The sequence below is a fragment of the Lolium perenne genome, chromosome 2 (assembly GCF_019359855.2).
Source record: "Lolium perenne isolate Kyuss_39 chromosome 2, Kyuss_2.0, whole genome shotgun sequence".
In the NCBI taxonomy this organism is placed as follows: Eukaryota; Viridiplantae; Streptophyta; class Magnoliopsida; order Poales; family Poaceae; genus Lolium; species Lolium perenne.
The window spans coordinates 203,860,467-203,870,604 of NC_067245.2; the positions used below are offsets into that span (position 1 = coordinate 203,860,467).

At 45.5% G+C, this 10,138-nt stretch overlaps 2 long non-coding RNA genes across 4 annotated transcripts; one reads left to right on the forward strand and one right to left on the reverse strand.

Moving 5' to 3' along the window:
* The first annotated feature begins 1,984 nt into the window (after positions 1–1,984).
* LOC127321258 (uncharacterized) lies at positions 1,985–7,008 on the forward strand. Its single transcript, XR_007863925.1, has 2 exons — positions 1,985–2,899; positions 6,805–7,008. It is a non-coding gene; the product is annotated as an uncharacterized lncRNA (long non-coding RNA).
* LOC127321257 (uncharacterized) lies at positions 3,895–7,002 on the reverse strand. Of its 3 annotated transcripts, none has more exons than XR_011752286.1 (6): positions 6,865–7,002; positions 5,611–6,444; positions 5,097–5,345; positions 4,936–5,010; positions 4,417–4,520; positions 3,895–4,233 (listed from the first exon to the last, which is right to left on the reverse strand). It is a non-coding gene; the product is annotated as an uncharacterized lncRNA (long non-coding RNA). The 3 variants fall into 3 exon arrangements; XR_011752287.1 differs by having other exon boundaries at positions 5,097–5,185; positions 5,281–6,444; XR_011752285.1 differs by having other exon boundaries at positions 5,097–6,444.
* Positions 7,009–10,138: the final 3,130 nt, after the last annotated feature.

Here is a 10,138-nt window from a genome sequence, read left to right on the forward strand (position 1 = left end):
GAGGTAAATCACAGGCCAAGCGGTGAGCTTGTGGCCTCTGTCACCACTACCGCTATTGTTCTTTGACACCGACTCTGCTGCCGGACACAACGGCCAGAGCATTGCTTTTATCACCAAGCACACCATCAGTCCCAATCTAGCTAGTCCCAACCTAGCTGCAGGCCAAAAACCGAACCACAAAACCTCATCAACCCCAAATCACAACAACAAATCGACCAGAGACGTAATCCCCACAGATCTAGAGAGGAAATCGAAATTTGAAGATGGCCACAGAAAAGAATTGTACCTTCTGCAAGAATATTGGAGGCGATGAAACCTTGTTGTGCAGCGGTGTTCAGCTCACTACCGATTGTGAGATTCGATAGACATCATGGTTGGCATCGTTTCCCTCACCCGCGGAGTCGAAGACACGCCGACAGATGTCAAGGTCGTTGTGTTCTCCCGCGTGTGCACCATCACGACCAAGATCATGCTGGAGCCCAGATGGCGCAGCTGCCCCTCGCCATGGAGTCGACGGAGTGGAGGTTGAGGTTGTTGTGTGCGCCCGCATGTGCACCATGGCTGGGGACGTGCTGGCTCTCGGATGGCGCGGCTGCCGCTCGCCATTGAGTCGAGAAATAACCGCTGCCGCAGACTCTCCACCAGATCCGGCCGCACCGGCAGATCACAAGATCCGGCCGCACAGTGCGCTCATGGGCAAGATAATGACCGGTAGCGGCCGCCGCCGGCGGCCAGGAGGAAGAGCAAGGTGGCAACCCCAAGGGCAAGAACTGCGGGGCACTGATTGGGGAAAGAGAAATCAGTTCCTTTCTTTGTTGTATCGTGAGTACTGAGTAGGGATGGGTTGTCTCCATTGTTGGCCTGTGTCACGGCACCGCTTTGACCAACAACATGCAGGCCCACCACCGCTTGGCCCAATTTTTAGCTAAGTCCACCCAAACGATGCACCAAAACAAAAGAAAAGATGTTAGTCTAAATTCCAATGTAGCACCGAAATTGTACACCCATAAATTCAGTCACAAGATAGCCTACGTGTCAGCTCACAGCTAATCTCAAAAAAAATCCAAAATTAGGAGAAAAAAGATGTTTGTTCACCTTTAGTATAGTAGTTATACACAAAGGAATGTTGCATGGGTGATGCATGGAGAGCATTGGATTGATTCAATGATCAAGCCACGTTCGCTAACACTCTTGAGCGGCACACTCGAAAAATTGTTGGTGACTTATGTCATAACATTGGCGGCATAATGATGGCGCGAATATATCTAGAGCATCTTGATATTTCTTGTATGGCCTTGGCATCTATGTGTTCTAGTGCAGAAATTGACAAGTCTTCTTGCATGGAGTTCATTTGGTGGATGTAGAAGGACATCAACGTTGAACTTGATGATGTTGCATATAAATCGGTGACCATGGCAATGGCCTTTCCGAAGGTTGAGACTACAGCGCTTGATGAATGACTTATGAAGAATAAGCTCTCAACAAAGGATGAAAAAGCGTGTCTTCGGTGTTCGTCCTCAAGATTGCTCCTTCACTAATACCTTGAACTTATTCTGATGGACACAATAGGCATAAGGAGAATTTTGTGTAGACCCTCGAGGTCGCGATGGCGTGCAAGAGCTTAGATTAGGGCGACTGAACCTACGGTCGATGCGGGGGTACCGGAGCTTCCCATTGATGACATGTCCAACTAACAGGGCGGCAACTCTATCTTTTGGTAGAGTTGGGCCTTTCTCTTAGTCTGGTAAGGGGAACCTCTTAAAGTAGTTCGATCTGAAACTAAAGACGAATTAGCCTTCTTTTAAATTTGGAAATTTTTTTCATGTTATAACTCGACCATCCCTGGTGGGATTCTACCTTCCCATAGCTTGCTGATGGGATTCTACCTTCCCATTTCTTAGTTTTAAGCTTCGCGAACTTGTCAGTACAAAGAGCCTAAGTGTCTGCTAAGAAGTGATTTAAGTACGGAGTAGACAGTATGGGAGGCAACAGTGAGGAAGCCTATCTCTAGCATATGTACGGTACATAATGTACCGTCTTCTTCCTCTGCTCCATCCCCAAATCGGACCGACCCGGCCTCCTCCTCCCCGCATCGGCGCTGCTGCCCCGCCTCCCCACTCCGCGTCCAACCCAGCCTCAGGCGGCTGGGCAGAGTCTCTTCCCTCCCTTCTATCCCCGCCTTTCTCCTCACCCGCTATCCACTGGCAGAGCCCCATGCTCGTCAGAGCTCGCCCGGCCACCAACTCCGAAAGCAGTACCGACTACCAAGTTGAGCCTGTTGTCCCCTGCGCGGCTGCGCCACGGATCAGCCGGTGGATGCCCAGGGTCGGCGAGCAGCGGCCGCATGTCCGCGTCGAGGAGGGTCAGCCGCAACATCACCACCGAGGAGCTAGTGGTCCTCCTTTTCGCAGCAGGAGCTGACCAGCCCGCAGCTCCCCGCCGACGACGCAACCTGCATCGAGGTCGGCTACGTCGCGCAGCAGCTGCTCTAGTGGGACGGCCTCAGTGGCTGGTTCTCGTTGCCACGGCGACCTTGCCGCCGCAGTCCTGTCCTGACCCTCAGGCCTAACTGGCGGAAGGACGGGGATGCGAGGTGTTCTTGTATCATGGTTGCGGCCACAGGCTGCATTCGCCATCGTGTGGGTCGAGCTTTTCCATTGCATGGACATGAAGAGAGTGATGCACGGAGGCCGCGCTCGGTGGTTCATGGGGGCAGCGGGGGTCGTGGCGAAGCGGGCGGGTCGGGTCGGGTGGAGCCGGACGCCCTTGCCGAGGTGACGGCACATGGCGCCTTGAATCCATGCACGACCGCGGAATGGATGGATCCGGCGGCGAGGAGTGTTATACTGCCAGTCTGCCAATATACTGGAGCAAGTGGGGCTAGAATTCACAGAAACCGGTATGTTATTTTGCCTTTATATACAGTAGTTATTCTGACTAATATATGTAGCTCTGACTGCATAATATCATACTGTAAGTGTTTTATTGATGTTCACTGCTGCCAGCAGTAAAACGTAATGCACAGATTAGAACTGAAACCATCACATTAAGAAAACGGAAAACACCCTTTCAGTTTGCAACTCTGGCAGCTGGTGCTATGTTGATATCACTTCCCCCTATACTTAAGGGTGTCATGTGGGATCCCACTTTTGTCCCACTTGTAGTATAATTTGACTTTTTTAGTACAAATTTTGACATCAAAATTTGAACTACATAGTACAAAATGACATCCCACTGGGATCCCACCTTGACACCCTACCTATACTATCCGTAAATCTGAACGCTATGCTTATGTAAGCTAGGTGCTAATATTTCTACTATGCCTACATATTAAATTATGATATGCTTGGATTACCAAATATGGTCATGTGTACCTCATCTAGTAAGAAGGCTTTAGCAAAAATAGATGTGACTCCCATTTATGTACATATATACCTCTTAATTTCATGGTTGTGGACATGTGCGTTGTTCTTTGTTCTACTGGAATGGACACTCTTCTTAAGAAACATAAGTGCAATTATTAGTATGCCGGATGTCAATCGTAAATCTTAGTTCCCCCAAAATAAAGCAATGGAACACACACCAGCAAAGCTCTCTTACTATTTTCAGGGACACGGGGAAACCTAAATACACATGGATCCATGACTACTGTCTTACAACTTGATCTGTGAGGTACATATATTAAATATAGCAGACCATTGGATAATATATAGAAATATCAATCGATAAGCTTATGTACAAATAGGTTATGAAAAGGTCACCAGCTTTAGGCAAGTATGCAAAACCATGGAATGAAGACACGTTTCTTCACCAAGATAAATATCATCATAAGCAGAGCAAACTTTACAGACATGGTAGACGGCTATTACGCGGATCTTCTGAGGCGATAGAAAGTAATATGAAGAAGATGAAATAAAAGAGAAAGTCTCTGATATATTCATTGACGGCAACTATATACAGCAACACACAGATACAGCAGAACATTATAAAGTGGCAGTTTCGAGCACACTAACTCAAAAGGTATAGAGAGAACAGAGATCTTGATACATAGTTCTTTTAGCTAAATAAAGCCTACTATGTCTGCGGTTGAATGATCTCTCCGGATAGCAGAGTTCTTTGAAGGAGAAGTAAAATTGGTAGCTTGCATACCAATCAATTTAGGAAAATGATCACCAGTAGGAGGACCGCCACCAGCATGAACTACCACTCCATTGGACCCAGCGCGGCCACTTCCTGCCAATCGACGGAACAAAATTTAGAAGCTTGTCAATTTAATACCCAAAAAGTGGTAGAAAAGTATCACGTTAAGACTAATATCATTTAATATTTTCCTCTACTGAACCCATTCGAATAGGGTCCAGCTGTGAAGACATGCTATGCAGTTGTGAAGCAATGGACATAGGACATCACCAATACCTTCGTGACACTTTGTTCTATGAATTACCATGAAAGATCACTGGAGGCATGCCCTGTAGCTGTGCAGCAATGGATGTAAAACACCAACAACACCTTTGGAACACCTAGTATGAAAATATTTGCAATCACTATGCTCTTTGAAAGTTGAGTAACAAAGAATCATCAAAATTACAGGAATTCGTAAACTGAAAAATCGAACCGAGAATCATATGCCGACATAACCTAATCTTTTTTCTTGCTTTTAAGGTCCTGATATAAGGACAACATATATTATAGGAGATGCAAAATTGGAAGGCAAGTAAAAGTTAGAAATAACAAAGTATGTTTTGAGATAGCGATTTGCAACAACAATCCAAATCATATACTCTGTAGCCCTCTATGTAGAACATCAGTAATACCTTGCAATACCTAGAGGGAACATGCGTGCGTTTACCGCTTAACAAAGGTTGTTTACTATCAGTACGCATGCAGTTTCATAACAGCCTGCTGAAGTATTACTACCTATACGAAAAGCCATACCTAGCATCTTTTAAGCGAATATGCATCCTTGGCTCTTAATGCGTCTTCTATGAAATGATATCCATTAACAATCATCTGAAATTTATAGAAAAAGAGAGTTAAGTGTACATAAAAATCAGGCAATTAAAAATGAAACGTACAGGCTTGTATTAACGGGAAACCTGATAGAACGGTGTTGTTCCCTGCGCGTGACTGCAGAACATCAAATGAACATAGGAAATTTTTTAGTCTCTGTAATGGCTTCGATGACCTTTGTGGATTGAGAAATCTTGATCATATAAGCGTTATCTTGTATTTGTTTAGCGCTGCTGCTACAATAAAAAGACTCAAATATGTAGATCAAACCTTCCTTTAGTTGTTCTCTGCACATGTATATTTGATTAGATGTCACAGCCTTCCATTGTGTTGCCCTGAAACATTGTTAGCAAGTAACTATAAAACAGATGGAAATCTAGCATTGGTTGGTTACATTGCAGAAAATCAGTCAGTTGAAATATAAGTGCAATAAGCCAATATGCAGGTGCGTATGTCGTTAAAAAAACATATGTTTACTAACTGTTCTTTGATATTGGAGTGAGCATTCATAGATGATAAGATGAATTCTCAAGCTAGTTGTATGCACTGTATTTATAAGTGACAATAGCTAAATGAAGTGTCTGAATATTTAGAAGGTACCTCCCTGTAATAATAATGAAGTCGAACTCAAACAAAATTTGCCAGGTCGCTGGATCCATATACCATGCAAATACTATTTTTAGTATCGGTTGACATGAACGGTGGTAGAAATCGTAGTTCCAACTTTCAAGAATGGAGAAACCAAATGTAAATTGATCTTTATAATGGATGCTGAGACCACAACAACCTAGGCCAACACCTGGGCGACCAAAAAGATACAAACAAAGAAGGAATCAATAAGATGGAGGAAAAGGAATGAAAGGAAAAAGAGAATTATTAGAAGGGAAGGAAATACGTCCCATGAGTTAAACGATGAAGAGGAAGCAAAACAACATCCCTCAGCGACTCAGGCAGTGCCTGTGCAGCCTCGAATCTTGCATTTGAAGTCCCCCACAGGGCGTCACCGCTCATCAAGACCTTGCTGCAGAGCAGTACGGCATCGCGACGCATCAAGCCGTGGCTATGGCGGCCAACTACCAGGCTGTCGAAGCCCTCTAGCAACCAAGCGCAGGACCCTCGCGGCCATCCATTCGCGTTGATTTGGGGCCGCATCGCCATCCGCGTCGGGGAGGAGCGGAAAGGCCCAAAAACCTCCTCCACACCATCAGCCGCCTAGGTAGATGACACAGCGGCCGGAGAGGGAGAAGAGGGCACCGGTCCTAGGGAAGAATGTGGGCGACGATGGCAATAGGGAGGAGGAGAGAAGGGGATCCAGGGCACCGCTTTAACATCCACCGCCTTGACCAACCCAACCAGAAGGTAATAAATATAACCGGAAACGATTCACAGTAGAAAGGAGGGAGAGAGGCCAACAGCCGGTTGCCTGTTTCCCTTCTGGCAAAAAAAAAAGACCAAAAGCAACTAACTGAGCAAACGATGGAGGAAAAAAACGGGAGAGCTACATGTCAGGCAATGGCTGGATGGAAGAGTGGATAAATACCATATCTACAGTAGCTAAAACGTTGTGAGCGCGCTGATCTGTTCAACTTTTATATAGTGTATGTATTAGTCCTAACTACAGACTCATAATTTATTGCGTAGAGTACACATGCATAGTTTAAAATGGTATATTATAGTGGCATGAAACACATCTCCCTGAATGAGATTATCAATTAATGTGAACAAAATAAATTTCTGTTTTTCTTAAAAGCAGCATCAACAGTTTGTAACGAAATTATGTATCTTATATGGCAGGTCGCTGAGTGAAGAAAGTGAGAGAATAACAAATAGAATACAAAGGGGTTCATAACATACCTGGAGAGAAATGAGTTCAGAAGAACATCTATTTAATTTTCTTAAGGCCAGCACTAACCATTCCTCACAATTCTGTCCAGGCCTTAGAGCATGACCTCACAGAGAAGTATATTGCCGCTGAATGAAATTTATACATTGAGCAACCATTTCATGTTGAATCCATGGCTTCAGGAGGTGTCAGTCCTGAACAAATACTGGCTACTGCCACTGGACGTACGTGATGCACGTGGCGAGAGGTGGCCATCTTGCATCAGCAAACACAATTCAATCAGGAGTTGGGCATAAAAAGGTAACTATCTATCCTAAAAGGAAAAAAAAGTTACATTCAGATGGTAAGATTACTTGAGTTCTCCATCTGCATACAATTATATGTACATATGAAATATTTGTTCATAGGAAGCGAATTACGTCATCCACAATTCACAAAATAGAAAGAAATACCCATGGCAATAAGGCAAGCACATAGCAAAAAACAGGAATCTTGTTCGCCATTCATTAGTAATATGAAGAACACTTATGGACAAAAATTGCTAAATTACAGATCTAAAACCTAGTGTGAAGCAAAAAAAAAAAAGTGGTAGTAGGCTTGCAATGGACTCACAAACATCCTCATTTTGGTTATCACCATTTAAGACATCATCTCTGACCTTCGGCGTCCAGCGCTTCAAAATGGTACCAGGTGGAAGTAGACGCGGATCAACTATTAAGAATACTCCAAAAATACGATGACATAAAATACTTGAGGACTCAAAGTACTTGCAGCTATATTTTTTCCATCTTAGTGGAAGCATTATAAGTCCTTAGGTTGCACAAGAATCATCTAAAGCCAACTAATCTAGAAAATAGCTGGAGTATAGACAGCAGGGACATGTTGCACACTTGGTGCTCACCTTAGTCTGAGCTGCCGACTGCCGTCACATGGCCGTTTGGGGATCTCCTGGGGTGAACCTCCCATATGGCTGGCATTAATCAGACATGATAAATCGGAGAAGCGGTTCAGACCTCAAGGCAAGAATCCGCAGAGGTAAATCACAGGCCAAGCGGTGAGCTTGTGGCCTCTGTCACCACTACCGCTATTGTTCTTTGACACCGACTCTGCTGCCGGACACAACGGCCAGAGCATTGCTTTTATCACCAAGCACACCATCAGTCCCAATCTAGCTAGTCCCAACCTAGCTGCAGGCCAAAAACCGAACCACAAAACCTCATCAACCCCAAATCACAACAACAAATCGACCAGAGACGTAATCCCCACAGATCTAGAGAGGAAATCGAAATTTGAAGATGGCCACAGAAAAGAATTGTACCTTCTGCAAGAATATTGGAGGCGATGAAACCTTGTTGTGCATGTGTTCAGCTCACTACCGATTGTGAGATTCGATAGACATCATGGTTGGCATCGTTTCCCTCACCCGCGGAGTCGAAGACACGCCGACAGATGTCAAGGTCGTTGTGTTCTCCCGCGTGTGCACCATCACGACCAAGATCATGCTGGAGCCCAGATGGCGCAGCTGCCCCTCGCCATGGAGTCGACGGAGTGGAGGTTGAGGTTGTTGTGTGCGCCCGCATGTGCACCATGGCTGGGGACGTGCTGGCTCTCGGATGGCGCGGCTGCCGCTCGCCATTGAGTCGAGAAATAACCGCTGCCGCAGACTCTCCACCAGATCCGGCCGCACCGGCAGATCACAAGATCCGGCCGCACAGTGCGCTCATGGGCAAGATAATGACCGGTAGCGGCCGCCGCGGCCAGGAGGAAGAGCAAGGTGGCAACCCCAAGGGCAAGAATCATGCGGGCACTGATTGGGGAAAGAGAAATCAGTTCCTTTCTTTGTTGTATCGTGAGTACTGAGTAGGGATGGGTTGTCTCCATTGTTGGCCTGTGTCACGGCACCGCTTTGACCAACAACATGCAGGCCCACCACCGCTTGGCCCAATTTTTAGCTAAGTCCACCCAAACGATGCACCAAAACAAAAGAAAAGATGTTAGTCTAAATTCCAATGTAGCACCGAAATTGTACACCCATAAATTCAGTCACAAGATAGCCTACGTGTCGGCTCACAGCTAATCTCAAAAAAAATCCAAAATTAGGAGAAAAAAGATGTTTGTTCACCTTTAGTATAGTAGTTATACACAAAGGAATGTTGCATGGGTGATGCATGGAGAGCATTGGATTGATTCAATGATCAAGCCACGTTCGCTAACACTCTTGAGCGGCACACTCGAAAAATTGTTGGTGACTTATGTCATAACATTGGCGGCATAATGATGGCGCGAATATATCTAGAGCATCTTGATATTTCTTGTATGGCCTTGGCATCTATGTGTTCTAGTGCAGAAATTGACAAGTCTTCTTGCATGGAGTTCATTTGGTGGATGTAGAAGGACATCAACGTTGAACTTGATGATGTTGCATATAAATCGGTGACCATGGCAATGGCCTTTCCGAAGGTTGAGACTACAGCGCTTGATGAATGACTTATGAAGAATAAGCTCTCAACAAAGGATGAAAAAGCGTGTCTTCGGTGTTCGTCCTCAAGATTGCTCCTTCACTAATACCTTGAACTTATTCTGATGGACACAATAGGCATAAGGAGAATTTTGTGTAGACCCTCGAGGTCGCGATGGCGTGCAAGAGCTTAGATTAGGGCGACTGAACCTACGGTCGATGCGGGGGTACCGGAGCTTCCCATTGATGACATGTCCAACTAACAGGGCGGCAACTCTATCTTTTGGTAGAGTTGGGCCTTTCTCTTAGTCTGGTAAGGGGAACCTCTTAAAGTAGTTCGATCTGAAACTAAAGACGAATTAGCCTTCTTTTAAATTTGGAAATTTTTTTCATGTTATAACTCGACCATCCCTGGTGGGATTCTACCTTCCCATAGCTTGCTGATGGGATTCGTAGCATAGAAAACAAAAAATTTCCTACTGCAAGAACGAAACACAAGTCAAGATCTAGTCTAGTAGACGGTAGCAACGAGGAGATGAAGAGACTAACCCTCGAAGATTCGCAAAGCTTAACGAGATTAGATCTCGGGGTGGATGTAGTCGATCACTTGCCGCTTGCAAAAGCGCGTACAAGATCTTGATCTTGACGGTGCCACAATCGGGCAGCACCTCCGTACTCGGTCACACGTTCGGTGTTGATGAAGACGACGTCCTTCTGCCCGTTCCAGTGGGCAGCGGAAGTAGTAGATCCTCCTCGGAATCCCGGCAGCACGACGGTCTGGTGATGGTGGTGGTGGAGAACTCCGGCAGGGCTTCGCCTATGCAATG